The sequence below is a fragment of the Lygodium microphyllum genome, chromosome 4 (assembly GCF_053477565.2).
Source record: "Lygodium microphyllum isolate KBCC chromosome 4, Lygodium_microphyllum_v1.1.10, whole genome shotgun sequence".
NCBI classification, from domain to species: domain Eukaryota; kingdom Viridiplantae; phylum Streptophyta; class Polypodiopsida; order Schizaeales; family Lygodiaceae; genus Lygodium; species Lygodium microphyllum.
In genome coordinates, this window is record NC_141138.1 from 100,589,902 (window position 1) to 100,605,585 (window position 15,684).

Below are 15,684 nucleotides of genomic sequence, written 5' to 3' on the forward strand. Positions count from 1 at the left end.
AGGCAGGCCTTGGATCTTACGAACAGACTGTCAAGTCGATATACCTGCCGGTCGAGTAGTTCTAAGTAGTGGTGCTAATCGAGTAATAGTCAATGCTTACCCTGAGTCTCCTCAGAGTGAGAGAGCTCCTTTATCCTCTACTGAATTACAGATAGTAGATGATCCATCTGGTAGTGAGACATCATCCAGTGTGATGAATCTAAAGAGGGGTCCACTACAGAGGATATTTATCAGATAACTCTAAATGAGCCGATAGAGCCGCAAGATAGGATAAGAGACGCAGATGTGATTGAGTTGGACCTTGGCACGTCGAATGATTCGCAACCAATTAAATTAGGTTCCATGCTCAGTTCAACAGAAAGGGAGGACTATGTGTCCTTGATTCAAGAATTCCCTGACATCTTTGCTTGGAGTTATGATGAGCTGAGAGGCATTCCTCCCAGCCTGGGTGTTCATACTATTCTTGTAAAAGAAGGCAGTCGTCCTATGTGTCAGAAGGTAAGGCGTATGCCGTTTGAATTGAGGGACGGGCTGTTTGAGGAGTTACAGAAGTTACGAAAAGCTGGTTTAATCTTCCCTATACAACACACAGAATGGTGTTCACCAGTTGTCATCAGGAAGAAGAAAAACAACCAGATCCGACTATGTGTAGATTTTAGAGAGCTGAATAAGCAAACGGTTAAGGATTACTACCTGCTGCCATTTATTGACCTAATTTTGGACCAATTAGCGGGTAGGGAAATATATTTGTTTATGGATTGCTTTGCAGGATACAACCAGATGGCAATTCAGAAGAGGACAAGTTGAAAACAACTTTCATTACTGTCTTTGGTACTTTTGCATACCATGTGATGGCCTTTGGTTTGTGCAATGCACCTGGATCATGGCAACGAACAGCAAACAAGACCTTTGGTGGCATCTCCCTAGATGAGTTGAAAGTATTTATCGAAGACCTGGGGGCAGCCACTGTAAGGGAAAGGATGTTGATTATCTTAAGAAAGTGCTTTGAGCACTGCAGACAATTTTGTATCGCTCTTAACCCACGAAAGTGTGTCTTTGGAGTGCCTTATGGGCTATTGCTAGGCCATGTGGTCAATTCAATAGGGATTGCAACTGACCCTGAAAAAATCAAGGTTATAGTCTCTATGAGTCCACCATGCACTCCGAAAGAGGTACATAGCTTTCTGTCATTGATAGGATACTATCGAAGGTTTATAAATGCCTTGGCAGAAAGGAAGTTGCCACTAACGAACTTATTATCCTTTAGCTGTCTATTTGTATGGAGAGACCCTTGTAAGGTAGCTTTTGAGGATGTGAAACAGGAGCTAGTAAAAGCACCAGTTTTAAAAGCACCCAAAAGAGATGAGGTATTTTACATATTTTCAGCAACCACCATGCATAGTATCAGCTGTTGTTTAGCCCAAATTTGGGAGGAAAAGTGGTATCATCCTATAGCTTTTGCTAGTCGAAAATTGGGCATATCAAAAATTAACTACACCTACATGGAGAAGTTCTGCCTTGCAATGGTCTTTGCGACTAAAAAATTCAGGCACTACATCCTCTATGAGAAGGTAGTTTTCTATACGAAGACGGAAGGGCTTAGATTGCTTATGAACAAGCTGCAACCGCCTGTCGTCTGGCAAAGTGGTTAATCATTTTGCAGGAGTTTGATTATGAGATTAAGAGTAAGCCACCGAGGTTGCAGGGTATTGTGGAATGCCTTGTGGATTTCGGGGAGTCGAAAGAGACTTTGGCTGAAGGAAGTGATATTGAAGAAATGTTTAAAATTGATACAGCTTTTGTTCCATCTTGGTATACTACTATCACGCATTATCTATCAACGGGAGAGACTGGAGCTGGTTTATCCAAATTTGAAAAGAGGAAAATCAGACAACAGGCTTTGAAGTTTTCCTTGATCGATATCGGCAGGGTGTTGATGATATCTATCGCCAATGTGTGATGCCTGATGAGGTTCCTTTCATCTTGAAAGAGTGCCATGACTCTACGTGTGGAGGGCACTTCGCGGGATGGTTGACGGTACAGAAAGCTTTAAGAGCTGGATATTGGTGGCCGTCCATCTTCCAAGATTCCTTTATGTTAAGAGATGTGATACATGTCAAAGACATGACAGAGAAAGAATAGGAAACACCCACTTACGCCTATTGTGGCCATCCTTCCATTTGAGAAGTGGGACATTGACTTTGTGGGTCCTATCACCCCATCGTCTACTACCTAGAAGAGGTACATTATAGTAGCAACTGATTATTTTACAAAATGGTCAGAAGCGCGGGTGACGAGGCAGGACAATACAAAAGAGACTACAAGTTTCCTTTTAGAGTAGATTATCTGCCGTTTCGGTCCACCGAAGGAACTAGTGTCGGACCGTAAAACCCACTTTTTGAATAAAGTAATCAAAAGCTTGACTGAAGCTTGGCAAATCAAGCATAACAAAATGACCCCTTATAATCTGCAAGCCAATGGGTAAGTCAAAAGTACTAATAAGCAGCTTGTGGGTATCTTGTCTAAAATAGTCTCTGAGAAGAAATGAGATTGGGACAAGAAGTTGTATGTGGCTGTATGGGCGTACAATACAACGTTCAAGCGAGCTACCGGCCATACTCCATTTAAATTAGTTTATGAGGAAGAGTGTGTGTTACCCCTTGAAATCGAGTTGCCAACCATGCGGTTTGCAATTAATCACTCTTTTGGAGACGAGGATGCACTCTTTGAACGTTTCACGACCATAGCTCACCTGGATGAGCTGAAATTGCATAGCTTATTACACTAGGAGGTAGCTAAACATCGGATGAAGCAGTTGCACGACCTTAAAGCAAAGAAGTATACCTTTAAAAAAGGGCAATTAGTTATGTACTACGATGCGCGTAGGGAGCTGTTTCCAGGGAAGCTGAAACCTAGATGGGATGGCCCCTACAAGATTGTCAGGATAGGGAAAAATAGGTCTACGGCTCTACTAGCTGATCTGCAGGGAATAGATTTTAAAAATAAGATTTTGGATCTTCCAATAGCTGTAATTACTCCCATCTAGTTTCTCAATATTGAAGATAGCACTGTTGTGAGAACCACTAGTCATGATGAGGCCAAGGTACAAAGAAGGGAAAAACGTGGGCTCCTATAATACCCTTCAAATCAGCCCCAAAACCACTGGTAAATCAAGCAAGAGATAGGAGATACTACCAAAGAAATGAGATGTCCACAAATTGTAAGCAAAAGACTGTCAAGTTCACATGATTGTCCTAAAATAGAATACATAAAATTGAAATGATAGACTGTTGTAATAAACTATAGCAATATGCCGACAACCGATTGTGAGCAACCAAGAGGGAAGAAGCCAGAAATAATTGGCACTGAAGACTGTCACCAAGTGCAATGTGCTAGAAACCATACATACAATAGGCATAGACATTATGCACAAGAAGGTAGATCTCAAAGCTAAATGAAGAGAATTGCTAGATGCATAACCCACTAAGCAAAGCTCAATATAAAACCCAAAAGCACATAAATACCACTAATGACACCCTATCAGACATAAGTACCAGGTCTAAGCCAAGAGATCAAACCAGCCCATGATAGGGTAACTGCATCCAATAAATATTAAGAGAGCATGTACATGTCACAATGAGCCCATCTTATTGTAATAAGCTCAACTGCATAAACCAAATGCTCTATAGTACATCCAAGTGCCAATGTGTCTTAGTATATAAAATCGAGTAGTTCCCACTGAAGCAAAAGCCGAATGCCAAATGAGCAAGCAAAGCTCAAAACATAATGTGAATGACATTCAAGTATCCAAGATTCATAGAGCATACATGCAAAAGCATTGAACCCAAGTAGTTTGCAAGACTCTGACTATAGCATCCAAGGATAGGAATAATAACTAATATCAATGTAATGGAGCTCAAATCTCAGCTCAAAAGCATGCCAAAGCATATTGGGAAGTATATATAATAATCAAAGTAGAAGTACATCCACTAAGTATCCCGTAAAGCATCAATGAGTATTAGGCATAAGCTTTTCACCGATAATTGATATTTAGCCTTGTTATTACAACAATGAAATCTCTGAGAAAACTGAGTCAAATGTGTCCTCAAATCATCCCAAAAGCATAACCATACCATCCACATACCAAAATAGCATCCTTGAAGCATCAAACATGCATTATGGAATTTACTATTTACTATCTAAACCAAAATAATTCTATTTTGTGTGAAATATAGAATAGAAAAATATATAGAATCAACTCTATGAGTTTCCAAATTTATAGCTCATGTTGCACTCTTCGTTTCTAGCTATAGAATGCCTAAATTCAATACCATATGCAAAAGTTATGGCCAAAATATAACAGTGCCGTCGAGTTGCCAGCATCACAGTAGCTGCCATGAAATCTTGAGTTGAAACTTTAAATTTGAGATGAATCAAAGGACGAAGAAGCTCATTGAATGGTTGGTTTTGATGCCAATTTAAGGAAGTAAGCTCGGAGTGGAAGCATGCACAAAGAGAGAGAGAGAGAGAGAGAGAGAGAGAGAGAGAGAGAGAGAGAGAGAGAGAGAGAGAGAGAGAGAGAGAGAGAATGTGAGAACTCCAACAGTCACAATTTGTGACCGACCTTCCCTTTATTTAAATGTCATTGAAAGAATAAAGAATGAAGTGACAATGATGCACACCCACCATCTGTAGTGTACAGGTGTGCGAGTGATGTCAGTGTAGTAATACATGGGCAGCGAGGCACATGTGCCTTTACCCCCAACATTTAAATGCATTGTTATTAACTTTTCTAGAAACTCTCAAAAATTTGTAAAAATCTAGATATAAGTTTAACATTAGGATTCTTCTCAATACTTTTTCAATAAGTTTTTTTCAATTATCAACCAAACAAAATCACATTCTTTAAATTTCATAGCTTTTTCTTTCTTATTGACTTGAGCTCTATAAGATTGTTGAGCTTTAGCAATAATTTGTTTTACTTGTCAAAAAATAGTCGAATGACCTTGAACTAAACCATTAAGAGCTCAAATAGTGAAATGTAGGAGTAAGTTTTTTTATATCATAAACAATTTCAAATGATTTCCTTTGAGTAGTAATGTGAGATATTGCTATATGCAAACTGAAGCAATTGAAATAAGTGTGTAAGTGTCAGGCAATGAAATAGTATATGCATGTAACAAATCAATACTTGTACTATTAATAGCTTTACTTTGACCATTGATTTCCAAATGAAATGTTGAGATTAAATTAAATTTAGTACCCAAATTACAAACACGATAACCCATATGTTATTGCAAAAAGAACACTTACAATCAAAATTTGTAACCTTAGAACTTTGAAGCACACAAACAAATTTAAGAAATAGATGAGTAGCTTGGGAGGCAATCAAGGTTTTTTATAAGGAATTAGATAATAGGCTTATTCACTAAAATGTTCTCAACAATGGTCCAAATCATATTGTCTAAGAAGGGATTTAGTAATGAAATCCTTGAATATCTATTCCAAGGTAAATTATAAATTGGGAGAGGTATAACTAAGACATAACCTTTTCCGTGATGTTGGTTTACCTTTGATAAATTTGACATTCAAAAACAAAAGTAGCAATGTTTTGATCCCTATGAGGCTAATAAAACTCATTGTGAAAAGTAGAAATAATACCTCAATGGTCCTTGTAAGAGTGATTATGAACTTCTTGAAGAGCAAATTATTGAAAATGATGAGTTACATACATGTATTTTTCAAAGAAAAGAAAGCCATCACATGGGTAAATTTATCAAATTATCAAAATTTAATTAATCTTTGTCACAAATCGTGTGGTGAGGGGACTTGCTTGAGCTACTACACCAAACACACACCATGCAAACAAGAGAAAGCTCAATGAAGAACACAAGAAGAGAGATGGGGGCCAAAATGTTTTCTGACTGGTTTTTTTCTTCTTCTTTTAAAGACAATACAATGTACACAAAGTATAGACAAGATATAACATAAATGAAAGTGGCCTACTAAGTCAAATAGTGCATAATTGAGTATACTAATCAATTGGTGCTATAACAAACTAAATATAATAAGTGATAAGTCAGTGGCCATGTGAGGATCATAATGACCACCGACATGCTAAGTGTAGATGTGTGGACTGATCTAACTAGGCAGTCCATAATCAATGTCCACACATGTTGAGCTTGCCATTTCAACACTCTTGGAAGATCCAAATCCAAAGATAATGAAAATTAGGATAATTCAAATAGGTGTCTTTCATCAAAGCAAATGCAATCAAAGAAATAATAGAAATATTATCCATAGGGATGACTACTCAAAGCATTAGTAATAACATTCTCATAAGTTGGTGATATTGAATGAGTGGATGAAAGGATTAATTGAAAGAAGCCCATTGAATATGACATTCAAAAATTTGAGACTTGATAAGTAGATGTTTCAAACCTTAGTGTGATTAGTTCTAATGATGAATTCTAGTGAGCTATATTCAAAAGTTCCCTATCATAGGTATTATACTCGAGCTTAAAAGTTTTAGGTTTACAACTTGAAAAGGCAATCTGATGTGATTTGCATTAACAACACCAAGATTAAAACCACTTGGATTTATAACAACTAAAAATAATAAGAGAATAAAATCAAAGAAGTGCAAATTAGGTGCATGAATTAGTGCTTATGTTAAAAATTAAGATATTTTAAATCACTTTTATCTAAATAAAAGCCAATTCTCTTTTAAGTAACATTGTTAAAGGAAAAGTAAGCAAAGATAAATTATGACCAAACTTCTATAAAAAACTTACCATCCTAATAAATCTCTAGCTTCATGAACATAGTTAGAGATTTTGCCTAAGTTGAAATTGCTTCAACATTTTTTAGAAATTGACTTTAATACCTTCTCTTAACACTATATAACATAGATATTCAATTTTAGATTGAAAGAAGTCATCATTTTTTAGATTAACATATACTTTGGCTTTATCTTTGTAAGGGAAATATAAATGTTTATCATGCTTCTCTTCATTTTTACTGAAACCAATAACATCAAACAAAAAGAAGATAATGACACAGTGCTTAAGATTTTAAGAAAATATGATTTGTTATTTGGCTAAAAGTAGTTGGGACATTAGGTAAAGCAAAGTACATAACTAAAACTCATAATGACCAAATTGGCTTATATATGCTATCTTATAAATGCTTGGAGTAGCCATTTAGACTCGGTCATATCCAGATTTGAGGTCTATTTTGTTAAAGAAAGTAGCTCCTTGAAGTTTGCCTAAGATATCATCAACTTAAAGGATACATTAGTGGTTCTTAATAGTGACCTTATTGAGAGCTCTATAGTCAATACACGTTCAATAAGTTTTTTTCCCCTAACTAAAATTAAAGGAGTTCCAAAAGGTGAACTACAATGTCTAGTGAGCTCACAATAGATTAAATCTTCAATGTGATTTTAATTTTCATTTTTCTTTAACAAATTGTGTTATAGGAGGCTTTAAAAGTAGCAGGCTACCTAGAATCAAATCTCTATAGTATGATCCTTGAGTTTAGATGGTTGTAAACTAAGTGGTAAATCCTCGATAAAACAAAAGAGTTTAAGATATTGTATAGGATTTATGTGAGATTATTTGGCTCAAATTTCATGGTTAAGACCAATAAATATTTAGAGCTCTTTCTTATTGCCATGATTAGCTTGTGTGTGACGAATCATAGGATAAAGTGCTTTGTCTGTAGTAACTTTGAAAGATATATATTGATTATTATGTATGATCATTATCATGTGCACGATATGTGGTCACATTGATATCACCAAGACATTCCTAAAATGAAACCACAAGATTGCAAAGGTGTAATAAGATTGACATAAGGTCCCATATAAATTTCTAATTCCTCAACTTCTTTAGTGCTACTGTGTTTGGTGCCTAGAAATGAAGCTTCACTTTTATAATTAAAAGGTAAAATTCCTCACCATCATTATGTAGTGCAACCATTTGTTGATAGAGAATACACCTATTTTGCCTAGTGTTTTAGACTCGAGGGTCTCTTCATTAAAATCATGCATAGATTCTAGATTATCATCATAATCATCCACCCTTAAGGCATTAACTTAAGTGTTGGGGATAAAGGTGCATGCACCTAGCCACTTGTGTATTAGTTACATTGATAGCTCACTGATAGTACTTGCATGCCCGCACACCTGTACAATAGTGCAGGTGGGAAGCACCCATCACTGCCACTTCATTCTTTATTCTTTTAGTGATATTTGAATAAAGAGAAGGCTGGTTACATATTGTGACTATTAGAGTTCCCACATTGTGTGTGTCTCTCTCTCTCTTACTCTTGATCCTTCCACCATAGCTCTTGCTTTTGCTCTGTGCTTCCACTTTGAGGCTCTCTTCCTTCAACTAGTATCAAAGCCATCTTTCTTGAGAGCTTGAGCTTGACCCACCTAGCATTACTTCAACTTGTAGTGGAGGATAATAAAATTTATTTTGGTGAAATTCTCTGAGTATTCTTGTGCTATTCTTTTCATTATATTTCATGTAAATGGTATGATTAAAGTGATGCCTTGAAATTGAATCTATACTTTGTGTCGATGTACATATCCACATGTGTTTCAATATCGATGTTTATGTTTGTTTACAAAAGTGTAAACATCTCTTAATGCCATGTTGATTTATATGGCATATTGGTGACATTGGACATACTTAAAATGCTTATTATTTAGGGGTTAATACATACTTCTTTACATCTAATGCGTAGGTTATAATTCCTGAGAGAAGAACAAGCATTCTCTCGATAGAAGTACGTAATAGAAAAGATGAAGAAGGAAATTGGATCACTGATATGTATCATTGCTCGTCTTGGGTACATATGCATCCAAGTATGAATGGAGCTTTTAGGGTGAAAGCATCTGCAATTGCAAATGTATCAAAGCATTGGACGGATAAAATTTTAGCTCTCAAACAAAGGAATGTTGATTCTCACCTTGTAATAAAGGTGTTTGCACAACATGTATTCATGCAAAAACAAATACATATTGTGCCCACTGTTCCCTTTCAACGAAACATTGCAAACAGTAAGTATTTGCAACTCATTGAGAATGAGAAATTTCATGATACCTATGTCACAACTTGTCTCGTATTTACAGAAGTATACCCTTTTGATTGTTCTGAGTGGAAAAATGTTGAGAGTTTCACTGGTTCTTTTAAGTGTTACCACCTCGAAATTGGTAGATTTCTCTTTGAGGGCATATAGCTAAGCAGCTCGTAGAGGACCTTGTTTTTTTCTATGACTCCAAGTACATATTGCCCAAGGGGAGTCATGATTATGGAACCCTTGAGTCTATGCACATATCAAATCTCAATAGCATAGAATGGCCATTGTGTAGTAGCGACATTTTGCACTTGTGTAGCACAAAAATTTCAGTAGACATATTGAATTCTATGAAACCAAGCACCGGCTCAAAGAATGTATGTCTAAGCTGGTTTCTACCGATTCAATTTTTGCACACATATTCAAGGAATGTAAGGGTTTGAGATGTACCAAAAGCACGTACGTCATAAAAAGTGCATCAGAGGATTATGTAACAAGGATTCTAGGCAAAACTTGGACATAAAAAATAACTCATAGTCTTGACACAGTGGAGTGTCGAGTCACAACAAGGGACATGGCTTTCAGAGGTAAAATTTTTCTCTCTTAGTTGACTATTATCTTACTTTGGGATGAATCGGCTAACTTTCCTTTCCAATTACAGTTACTTTGTCACACGACATACTTTATGCCTAGCGTTCAAGTATCGTAGATGGAGGATGCTCAAGGGTAAATGGTTGTGCCTTGATCAATACATACGTGAAAGTGCAGCTGTGGATGTTATTGTCATTTTTGAGAGCCGCGAGTCCCAAGTGTTGCAAATGGAGGATGATTGGTCCTTGAGTATAATGCGCTAGGAAATTACAATGTTAATGCAGAATCCACCTGTTAGCTTTTATTTTAAACTAGATGGCAGAAAAATTCGAAGCCGAGCTGAGGATACTATTACCAGCGGAAAGTGTGTGGCTCCACATATTTTACAAATTGTAGAGTCTCCCAAAAAATCCCAACATCACAAGTTGTAATATCCAACACCTATAATGTTTGGATTTTTTTGGCCAATAGAATATTGTTGCTTGTAAACTTGCAATATTTAAAAATTATGGTATTTATGCAAAATCATACACTTGTTATACACTTTCCACATCAACACATTTACATATGCGTGTAAACTTTACAAAGTCGTAAGTAAAGCCGTAACTAAATATCGTATGCGAACAACCCTTAATGGTTTAAAACTTAAGGTTTTTAAGTTAGAATTAGTTTAGTTCTTGTTTCATTGCTTCATTTCACGCTTTCTCTCTTCGTCTCTTTATATCCACCACATCCCTCCTACCTGCTACGATGTATACTCGCGCACACTTTGATGAGTGGATCCACGAGACTATCTTTGCCAACCATGGTGATGAGATATTCCAAGGTTTTCTCTAAGAACTTCAACCTTGAAAGCATGTTCTCATCGATGGATCCCCCCCTTCAGGTTTTGGAAGACTCTATGAGCACCATTGCTACCTGCACATACTGCATCGAGGGATCGGGTGCCTCTCTGGAATAGCTCATGGTATTTCAGGTAGGGAAGAATTACCAAAAAGTGGTGAATAGGTGTCTAGCCCATGTGGATCCTTCGCACAAAGTATGCACTGTTCCCATGGGTAGTGCACCAGGTACATCACCTTTGGATCTCGTGGAGTGTGATTGAGCATTGGCAATTTACCTCCTTGCATTGGATATACCCCTAGAGGAGGAGAGTGATGAAGATACAACTCCACAGGTTGTTGCTATCACATACACGGGAGAAGAATCGATTGAAGAGCTCATAAATGTTGAAGAGGAACAATGGATGGTGGCAAAGCAAGGGTTGGCCCTCATGATGCTATCTTCTTCAGAACATCCATAGGTCGACAAACCCAACCTTGCCTCCTTGATGCCCATTAAAGTAGATGGTGTACAATACTTGCTTCTATCAGATGTGCTACAATACTTGGAAATGAAGGAAGAAGAGTTGCTTTCCATCCTAGTTAGGGATTCGATGGAAGACCTAATCAATTATGATTACATGGATGTGCATTCGACGATGGCAGAGATTGGAAGATATGATGGCACAAACTTAGATACTGCGAGTGCCATCATAGTAACACAATAGCATATTACCTCGGTTGAAGAAGATTACCTTGTGCCAGATGCTGAATTTGAAGCACTATAGCATGATTTGTTCGGACCAAGGCCCCAACTTTCTACCAAGGAGTTTGTAGATCCCTCTGCCCAAAGAGGTGCCTCTCTTACACACGAGGAAATGAAGATACAAGATGATCTGGAGAAGGTGAGTGATGGGACCTCAAATGGGCCGGCACTGGCTATGGCACTAACCGGACCTCATACTCATAACATACAAACACACCCTCACGGCCTCGCGGGCCAGGAGCATATATCTGCTGCTAAAGGACAAACTGTCCTAAAGCCTAATCTATGCATTTATAGTTTTGTAGTCCAATGTTTCCCTTTCTATAAACTCCACAGAGGGAGAACCCATACATATTGGCAATAAATGCCACGATAATCACATACATGGGAGGCAACCTCTCGGTGGAATCACCACGGCCTCACTGCAGCTCTCCTACATCGCAGGGATTAGCCCCTTGATGCGGTGCTCAACATATAGAACAAACAAACAAACTCCACTCTTTCACTTTGCAAGTATTCCAGGAGATACCATGTGTCCTTACCAAATGATCCCCCAAGAAACAAACGTCTATCCTACGGCTTAGGTTGCATTGCCACACTCAAGCGTGGGTTATCATAATCGAAAACAGGTGCTATGCATCTAGTCTTTTGTATTCTGATACCATGATCGACATGCACATGCAAAAGTGGATGCTCCTAAAGTGCTCAAACATAATTTCCAATCAGAAATGTGTGGTGCACAACCAGGCTTTCCAATGCCCATTCACTAACCCGTTGCGGCGATGTAAGGATAGCACCGAGACAACACTCGTGCTACTATCCTCTTAATTAAAATACACTGAACTCTATGTCATGATATGCATTAGAAAATTAGCAACAATCAGCACGCAAATCACACCATTCAAACATCCCAACCCCCTACGTTTACGTATTGCTTTTGTTGCATAGGTGTAGAGGTTCATTTTGACATGTTTTGATGTATAAAAAGCGATAAATCACAAACTTTGACAAGGAGATAGGGCAAACTGAGGCCCTCATGCTTTGCCACTACCATGCATCCACAAACAATCATTATATTTTTTCTTATTTTTGTAAACCGTATTTCTATTTTTTTCCTTATTTTCCCTATTTTCTTGATTTATTTGGCAATAAAATATGCTATTTTTTATTTTTCTTGTTCCAATCACTTTAGCATACTTACATTCAATTTATCTTCCATTTCCCCCCCATGGGAACACCTTTTGCCCACCCGAAACGACAAAACTACCATTTTACCGCTAAAAAATCGCATTTTGGGTTTACGGGAGTTAAATAGCACATGTAAATCATTGGAGAATCAAAATTTTCTGATATACAACAATTAATCATGATGCAACTAGCACTCAAATAAAATTTTATCCAATAAAAACATCATTATCATCATAAACTATAAAAAAATCCTTCATTTCCTTCATAAAGATGGTCATACCATGTTTTTATGAAACCCGAGATGCCTTAAATGACTGCATAACCAGCAAACGGAGCCTCCATTGCTCTCAATCCAATGCTGCACATCAATCTTCAGCATCTCCATCAATCTCCATCACCGTTTCCTTCAACCCCCTTCCCGGTTCCTCCTTCAAGATGGTGCACATGAACAGCCCATAGAGGAGAGAGAGAGAGAGGGAGGAGAGAGAAAGACTAGATTCTGATCTCTTCATCCAGACAACCATATCCCACGTGCAAACCGGCGATAGAATCAGAAAAGAGGGAGAAGTTGCCAGGCATTATCTGTTCCATGGCTTACTTACAGCCCAAAATTCGATTTGTGAGGGGTGGGGGGTGCAATTTTCGACCGTTTCCTGATCAGCATGATGCCATATCCACACGCCATTCTTCTTCACGTTTTTTCAAAAATGAGGGAGGGGGGTTAAAGGTCCCAAAGGGCACCCCCCCTTTGGTCTTAAATTTGTCCACCCTTTCAAATCTTGGCCAATTTTTGGCCTCTTCCTCATTCGGACTCCATTTCAACCTCTGAAAAATCTTGTGCGTCCATCTCGGCATCCCGCACTGATTGGCAACTCTCAGCATCCCGTACGGCAGTCAAAAAAATTATCAATAATCTGCAAGTGTCGCTCGGGTGCCTTTTAAAAGCCGTCTTTCACTTGGTGCTTAAAATCATCCTAGCTGCAGCCACCGCCTTCGATGTCGAATATTTTTTCCCTAAACTCCAGATTTTTTGGCAAATTTTAGGCACATCTCGGGCTCAAAACTCCTCTCTCATTGGAGACCACGGGATAGGGCAACTCAGCCCATCGAATCCCACAACAGATCTACATAAAACAACCAAATGAAGCATCAAGCTGATACAAAATAGATACATACTAAAACACATCACAATACTCACTCTACCCCCTGACAAAACCAAGGCATGAATTCCACAAGGAGTAGGCCTAGCATAATCTGATAGAAGGTTTGAAGCTAGTCACTAACCGACTGCTCCAACATGGCCAGAGTAAAAAGAACTATCAAAGAGGTTGCCTGAAGTGGTGGTGTGAACTACCTACCTAACTAAGGACAACACAACTAGGAGATCCTACTAGGTGAGGACTCCTATAGCCTGATCAAGAAGTATTTCCTTTTAGCACATTTCTTCTTTTAGGTTTTTAGTTTCCCATACTCGGGCGTGTAAAAAGGAGGGAGCTGAGCGTAGTGACCCAAGGAGAACAGGGCATCGGCCTCAAGTCCTGTCTCGGTACCCAAGAACCTACCAAGCCCTCAGTTTCAATGGCAACCATAGATTCTTCATCTTGAGATATGCATTGAGCTCTATCTTCTCCCTGACGCCACCCCTAAGAAGACAAGGCATTGGCCCCGGGTCTGACTCGTCCCCAGGAACCTACCAGGCCTTCGCAAGGCGATGAGCAACTGCTTATAAATCTTCCTTTCTTTGCTTTTCTATTTTTATAGGGATTAGAACCCCTTTTTACACACCTTGGTATCTATTTATTTCTTTGGGATATTCAGGGTTTTCCCCCTCTCTATCATCATCATTTTTCCTTCGCCAGGCTTCGCTAACTACCTCACAACTAAGCAAGAACTCCTAGAACGGCTGTCTAGCAAGCTAGCAGAATAGGGTCACTAGGACTACCTTCTGAAACAGGCCTTTCGATGCCTGGCAATGTCTTTACAGGAGGCAATGACTACTCAGACCTCCCTTAGACATACCTAACCTAAACCTGGGACTTCATGCCTTGGGTGTCGATTCCCAACAAGAAAAGAAAATCCCCTACAACTACACAAACACATATAGCATAAAAACACGGTACTCGTAAAGGAGAGATATCACCTGGATAGGGCCACAAGAAGTCTCCACCGACATAGGCTCCTTCCAAGCTCTTCTTTAAACATGTCTAGCATAGGACTAAAACAAGAAACCCTTAACCGCACCTGTACTAAACAGACAACTGGCCCTCTTGGCCTAATGAAATAAAGCATTTCACTACAAAAAAAACTGATCGACCCTCTTGGCCTAATGAAATAAAGCATTTAAAACCTTGCAAAACTGGCCCTCTTGGCCTAACGAGATAAAACAACACAGCACCTACACGTCCCTCCCCGAAATAGTATCGATATACAATAATATGCTCCTATCCAAGGAGGAAAAATAGGGCTCACAACCCTAAGCTAAATGCCCCATCCCTCCTGCATATATAGCAAGAGGCGTACGCATAACATGTTGTCTAATCAGCCTATGGGTCTAGGATAACAACAGTAGATGAGTCTCGGCTACTCTTTGCATCACCCATATCAACCATCGCTGGCCATATATTGCTTGCTCTGATAACATTCCCCACAAGAGATCAGGTCATGTCTCCTTATCGATAGCAATATCCAAACTAGGACCACAATTGAAGAAAATGTCTTCTTCATAAGCAAGGTTTGCCAGTGAATCCGCAAACTGATTCCAGTAACATGGAATCAACTGAAGAGACACTCTCTCAAAATCCTCAAATAGGGTCATCGCAGTTCGATGATACATACAAAGGATGGGATTCTGCACTGTATATGTCCCATCTAGCTGATTCAAGATCAATTGGGAACCCCCTTTTACTAACAACCGCCGAATACCACCTTGCTTGGCAATATGCAGTCCCATAATCAAGGCTTTATACTCTGCCATGTTGTTAGTGAATCCTACCCTGAGATAAGCAGCTACCTTCATCGTAACTCTACGTCGGGGATCTCAGATTACTACTCCAACACTCCCTTTTTTATTAGGGTCCCTGGACGCTTCATCAAAATATAATGTGTACGTCCACAATGGGTTTACACAACCTGCCATCACGAATTCCTCTATTCGTAATTATGATAGTCAAAATTTAACATGTTTAGAGGACGAACTGACGGCTCTATCCCACCTTCTTCATTGAACTCAAC